The sequence below is a fragment of the Nannospalax galili genome, unplaced genomic scaffold (genome assembly GCF_000622305.1).
Source record: "Nannospalax galili isolate Female #2095 unplaced genomic scaffold, S.galili_v1.0 scaffold1677, whole genome shotgun sequence".
Taxonomy (NCBI): domain Eukaryota; kingdom Metazoa; phylum Chordata; class Mammalia; order Rodentia; family Spalacidae; genus Nannospalax; species Nannospalax galili.
The window spans coordinates 317,375-324,594 of NW_008339464.1; the positions used below are offsets into that span (position 1 = coordinate 317,375).

Here is a 7,220-nt window from a genome sequence, read left to right on the forward strand (position 1 = left end):
AACAGCATTGACATATTCAATAACAATTTTCTGAGCTAAGATGCATCTTTTTCAGAATATATGACCTTTTTAAAAAATATTTTATTTATTTTATTTTATGTGTATGTGTGTATTGCCTGCATGTAGATAAGTGCATGTGCAGTGCCCACGGAAGACAGAAGAGGCTGTTGGATCCCCTGGAACTGGAGTTACGGACAGCTGTTAGCTGCCATGTGGGTGCTGGGATTCGAACCCAGGTCTTCTGCAAGAACACTCAGTGTTCTTAACCGCTGATCCATCTCTCCAGCCCCATGAGATATGACCTTTATTGAGGTTATCCAAAGTGGAAATAATGTCTGTACAAAACCAAATGTTTGTTACAATGACTTCTGTATCACAATTAAAATCCAAACAGTTTTGTTAAAAACAGTCAACTCACTCAAAACCCACTACTTCACAATCAATAGGAATCAATAGCTTCTTTGAAGCCATAGTAACACTTAAATATGGTTAAGACTCAAATGCTGAAATTTGGTTGGTTGGAAAGCTATTTAAGCTTCTGACTTGATCAAATAGAATTATAAAAAGGCAAAACTGTGTTTTTCACAGAGATACAGTCCACTGGAATCACCAGCACTGGACTGCTGTTAAGAATATTTAGAGTCCTGAGATAACATGGAATCCAGGCACCCCTACACTGTCTTCTGTTGTCCTTTCTTTCCAGTCAGAGATTTGTGGATGTGCCAGATCACACCACCAGCAGCAATTGTAGCTTTGATGAGAAAGTCCAATTCTTCATCTCCAGGAATGGCAAGTTACAAGTAACCAGGAGTCTTACGCTTTACCTTTAAGTCTTTTAATGCATTTCTTGCCAATTCAAGTACGTCTGTGGTGAGGTACTCCAGGATGGCTGCACTGTACACAGCGGCAGTCATGCCCACAACATCAGTAGCTGCTTGTCCTAGATTTCAGGTGGCGATGAATACCACCCACAGGGAGCTGCAAGCCAGATGGCCTTTGTCTTGGCCTTTCCTGGGTCCTTTCCAGCCTCACCCACCAGCCATCTTGGATTGTGCTGAAGTGCAGACAAGCGAGGCAGAGAAAAGGCCAGTCCGACACAGGTAGATTCCACCACCCGCTCCTCCATCACACCTCAATTCAAACTGCCTCTCTTCAAGATATTAAAATTGGGGGCTGGAGAGATGGCTCTTACAGAGAACCCAGGTTCGGTTCCCAGTAGCCACATGGTGGCTAACAACCATCAGTAACTCCAGTTCCAAGGGATTGGATGCCCTCTTCTGATCTCTACCACCATGGACATTTTGCATGCCACAGGTACACTTACACAAATGTAGGCAATACACTCATACACATAAGAATAACAAAAATAATGTTAGCTGGTTGTGGTGGTGCATCCCTTTAATCCCAACACTGAGGAGGCAGGGGGAGGTAGATCTCTGTGAGTTCGAGGCCAGCCTGCTCTACATAGTGAGTTCCAGGCCAGCTGGGGCTACAGGGAGACCCTGTCTCAAAAAAAAACAAACAAACAAACAAATAAATAAATAAATAATAAATAAAATACGTCTACAAAGATGTTAAACTTGCATGTATCATATTAATTTCCTTTATGTGGTTGTAATGTAACACCTAACATAAACAGCTCAAAAGAAGGAAAGGTGTTTAGCTCACCATTTCATAAAGTTCAGTCGTGGGCACCTGGTCCCATGCATGTGGGCAGACTGTGGCAGTAGGAGATTAGCAGAGGCTGTGCTCAGTTCCTGGCTGACAGGAAGCAGCTGTGAATCTGGTTTCAGAACATTCTTTGCTTTTAAAAGGTAACCACAACCATTGACAGTCACTTGTAGAGTTTCATCCACAGAGCCATTGTGTCTTGAAAGCAGAGTAGCAATGGCTTTTAGCACAGGAGACCCTCACTACATCAGGCCTGTCGATATTCCCACCTGGAAGGGAGGCTGGGGAAGGTGTTAGACCCTTGATTGAGATTCCAGCGGCTCACTCTCTTGTGATGCCTCCCAGCTGCCCATATTTGTGCCCCAATGCAGTGGGCTCAGCCAGTGCTAGAGTGTCTGTGGGCTGGGAGGGTCACTGACAGGGGACTCCTATGCCTCTTGGATGCAGCTGCATATCACCTTCATTGGGGAGAGATTATTTCTGCAATGCAGCTGTTTTGGGGTCACCTACGCTACTGTAAGTAACTGGTCCCCTGTACACCTGTAAGCCAGTAAACTGACTGGCTCACCAAGCCAAACTTGGATGGAGCTGTTTCCTTGGTCTGTTGTCAGTGCCCCATCTGGAGTGACTAGATGTTTATTCAAGTCTTCTTAGGAAAACCCAATGTCTTGTGATATGTTAATTTTCAACTTGACAGAATCTAAAGATTTTATTTAGAATTATGTGTATATGTGTTTCTGTGCATATACATGTGCATGTGAGTGTAAGTACCTGTGGAATCCAAGGCTTTGGAGCCCGTGGAGCTGGAGCCACCTGATGTCAGTGCTGGGAACTGAACCCGGGTCCTCCATAAGCACAGCAAGTACTTTTAACCACTGAGCAACCTCTTCAGCCCTACGCCTAGCTTTTTAAAATTAGCACACTATTTCCTAGGTTTATCCTTTTTTTTTCTTTTTCATGTTTTTTTTTTTAATGTGTGTATTTTGCCTACAGTAAGTGTATCACATGCATACAATGCCCATGGAGGATGTCAGATCCCTTGGAGCTGCGGTTAAGACAGTTTTTAGTCATGTGGGTGCTGGGAACTCAACCCCCATCCTCTGCAAGAGTAGCAAGAGTTTCTTAACTGTCGAGCCATCTCTCTAACCCCTGTATGTAAGACATTTTAGTTCATTCACCAGGATGGACATTTGGGTTTCTTCTACCTTTGGTCATTGTGAAGAGAGCCACTCTGCATGTGTGTGTACAGTTTTGGTTGAATGACTGTTTTCAGTTCTCTTGGGCACAGGCCTGCCGTGGGTTGCTATGTGATTCCTTCCAACTTACTGGGAAACTGCCAGACTATTTTCAACAGCTGCTGCATGATGCATTCAGCCAGTAGCCTAAGAGGGATCCAATTCCTCCATATCCTTGCCAATACTTGTTATTGTCCATCTTTTATATTACAGCCATCTAGTGGGAGTAAGGAGGGTAGGTCACAGTGGTGTCTATTTGCATTTCCTTTGTGACTGCCAGGGCGGACACTTTTTCATACACCTTTTCACCATTTATAGATCTTTGGAGATGTCTGTTCAAATATTTTGCTTTATCTACTTATTCATTTACTTATTTATATCTATCTATCATCTATCTACCTATCTACTTATCTATCTATCATCTATTTACCTATCTACCTATCATCTATCTATCATCATCTATCTATCATCTACCTATCATCTATCTACGGATCTATCTATCATCTATCTATCTATCTATCCTCTACCTATCATCATCTATCTATCTATCATCTATCTACCTATCATCTATCTACAGATCTATCTATCATCTATCTATCTATCTATCTATCTATCTATCTATCTATCTATCTATCTATCATCTATTCAGTTTTCAGTGCTGGGGATTGAACACAGAGTTTTGTGTATATTAGGCATGTGCTGGACCACTGAGTCACAACTCCAGCCCCTCTTTTGCTCATTTGATTTATTTATGAATGAATGAATTAATTAATTAATTATTATTTATTTACTGTCTTTTTGAGACAGGGTTACCCTGTAAGTCCCAGCTGGTCTGGAACTCGCTATGTAGACCGGGCTGGCCTTGAACTCACAGAGATCTGCCTGTCTCTGTCCCCCAAGTGCTGGGATAAAAGGTGTGTGCTACCATACCTTGCTTACTCATCTTATTTTTAAAAATATTTCTTTAAGCCAGGTGTGGTGGTACATGCCTTTAATCCTGGTATTGGGGAGGCAGGGGTAGGTGGATACTCTGTAAATTCCAGGCTACCAATGACTTACAGGGAGATCTGTCAAATAAATTTTTAAAAATTAAAGTATTTCTTTAAAAAATTTTTTTACAGCAGAGTGTGGTGGTGCATGCCTTTAGTCCCAGCAGTTGGGAGGCAGAGGCAACAGATATCTGTGAGTTCAAAGTCAACCTTGTCTACATAGTGAATTCCAGGCCAGCTGGGGCTACAGGGAGACCCTGTCTCAAAAAACAAAACAAAACAAAACAACAAAACAAAAAAAAAAAACCCACCAAACTTTTTAGGGCTGGTGAGATGGCTCAGTGGTTAAGAGCACTGGCTGTTCTTGCAGAACAGGGTTTGAGTCCCAACATAGTCCATTACTCCAGTTCAGGAGATCTGACACCCTCCTGTTCTCCTTGGGCACTGCAAGACATAGTGCACTTACATATACGCAGGCATTACACGCATACAAATAAAATTTTAAAAATTAAAAAAACTTTTTATTACTTGTTACATTTTATCTGCTGAACCATCTTTCGAGACCTATTTTGTTCATTTTTAGAAAAGATTTATTTTATCTAAATTATATGTGTGTGTGTGTGTGTGTACGTGTGTCTGTGTGTGTGTCTGTGTGCACTCTTTAAGGAGGGCAGAGAAGGAATTGGATCCCTTGGAGCTGGAGTTACAGATGGTTTTAACCTGCCAGATGTGACTGCTGAGAACCGAATTCCTCTTAACTACCTAGCCATCTCTCCCGATGTTCTTTTTAAAAATTGGGTTCTTGGGCTGGAGAGACCAGCTCAGCGGTTAAGAACACGGGTTGTTCTCGCAGAAGACCCGGGTTCAAATCCCAGCACCCACATGGCAGCTAACAACTGTCCTTAACTCCAGTTCCAGGGGATCCGACAGCCTCTTCTGTCCTCCACGGGCATTGCACAACATAGGTGTACTTACCTACATGCAGGCAATACACGCATACACACAAAATAAAAATAATAAATAAATCAGGACAGCTGGGGCTACAAAAAAAAAAAACTGGCTACTCTTACACAGGACCCAGGTTTGGTTCCCAGCACCCACTTGGCAGCTAACAAGCATTGGTATCTCCAAGTTCAGGGGATCCAATGCCCTGTTTGGACCTCCACAGGCATTGTGCTGATATGGTGCCAGCCAGACACTTAAACATATAAAATACACATAAATAGATTTTTTTTTAAATTTTTTTGAGACAGGGTCTCCCTGTAGCCCTAGCTATCCTGGAACTCACTATATAGACCAGGCTAGCCTAGAACTCACAAAGATCTGCCTGCCTCTGCCTCCCAAGTGCTGGGATTAAAAGCGTGCACCATCATGCCCAGCCAAATAGATTTAAAAAAAAAATGGGTTATTAGTCTTTTTAATGTTATGTAGCAGTGGTTCTTTACCATATTCTGGATATTAGATCCTTTCAGACTTGTAGTTTGCAAATGTTTTCTTTAAGATTTAAAAACATTTGGGGGGCTGGAGAGATAGCTCAGCAGTTAAGAGCACTGATTGCTCTTGCAGAGGACCTGGGTTCAATTCCCAGCTGCTACATGGCGGCTATGAACCATCCTTAATTCCAGTTCCAGGGGAATCCGAAGCCCTCCTCTGACCTCCACGGCATTGCAGGACACAGGCGCACTCACATGCATGCAGGCAATACGCCCATACGCATAAAATAAAAATAATAAAATATTTACTAAAAAAAACATTTGGGAGCTAGAGAGATGGTTCAGTGGTTAAGAGCACTGGCTACTCTTGAAAAAGTCCCTGGTTCATTCCCAGCACCCACACTGTGGTTAACAACTGTCTGTAACTCCAGTTCCAGGGGATTCAAGGCCCTCTTCTGACCTCCGGGGCATCGCACAACATGGGCACACTTACACACATGCAGGCAATATACTCATACACGTAAAATAGAAATGATAAAAATCAAAAATTTTTTTAAAGATTTTTAAAAATTCTAATTTTATGTGTATGTTTGTGTGTATGACATATGTGTTGTGTGCCCATGGAAGCCGGAAGAGGGTGTCAGATATCCCTGAGCTGGAATTCCCGGTGCTTGTGAAGCACCACCCCTACCCCCCACCCCGACCCCCACCCCAACCTCCAGTTGCTGGGAAACAAACTTGGAGCCTCTGGAAAAACAGGAAGTACTCGTAAGTGCTGAGTTATCGCTCTAGCCCCGCAAATCTTTTCTCTCATTCTCTAAGTTGTCTTTTCACACTACTGAGGGCATCATTTGCTACGCAAAGATTTTACTTTATTTACTTTTTTTTTTTTTCTGGTCTTTTTGAGACAGGGTCTCCCTGTAGCCCCAGCTGTCCTGGAACTCACTATGTAGACCAGGCTGGCCTTGAACTCACAGAGATCTGCCTGCCTCTGCCTCCCGAATGTTGGGATTAAAGGCGTGCGCCACCACGCCCAGCCTCTTAACTGTTTTTTAAAAAATATTTTATTTGGGGCTGGGAGATAGCTCAGTGGATAAGAGCATTTATTGTTCTAACAGAAGACCAGGGTTCAGTTCCCAGCACCCACATGGTGGCTCACAACCATCCACACTCTAGTTTCACGGATTTGATGCCTTCTAATCTCTGCAGGCACTGTACGACATCGGTGCACTTACATATAGGCAGGCAAAATACTCATACACGTAAAATAAAAATAAATAAAGTCTTTAAAAAATATTTTATTTATTATTTTTATTTTACATGTATGAGTGTTATGCCTGCATGTAGGTAAGTGTACCCATGTCGTGCAATGCCCGCAGAGGACAGAAGAGGCTGTCGGATCTCCTGGAACTGGAGTTACAGACACTTGTTAGCTGCCATGTGGGTGTTGGGATTTGAAACTGAGTCTTCTGCCAGAACAACCAGTGTTCTTAACCACTGAGCATCCCTCCAGCCCCATCAATCTCTTATGTAACTATTTTTGACAATGTGCCACTTTTGCGTTGCCTGTGCCTGTGTAGGGGGACGGCAGGTGCTGGGTGCTGGTGGCCCTGCTGCTCTTTTCCTTTGCCCCTCCATTTTCCTCCTCTGGGCAGCTGCTGAGATTTGCAGTTTGTGAGCCCTGTAGGCTTCTCCTTTAAAGCAAAACAAAGAAAAAGTCCTTAGCTTCTAGTTTGGGTCCATTCTTCAATTATTTATTAATGAGATGAAGAGCACTGAGGTGGATGTAGATTTCTCTTCTGTCAACACTGAAGGTTCAAACTGGAGGCAGATGGGAAAACAGCCATAACTCAAAGCTTCCAGCACGCTTTCCTCTGAGTGCGTACGGCATT

At 43.0% G+C, this 7,220-nt stretch overlaps 1 pseudogene; it reads right to left on the reverse strand.

The window, feature by feature from the left end:
- Window positions 1-671: 671 nt before the first annotated feature.
- On the reverse strand, window positions 672-1,126 carry LOC108490919 (annotated as a pseudogene).
- Window positions 1,127-7,220: the final 6,094 nt, after the last annotated feature.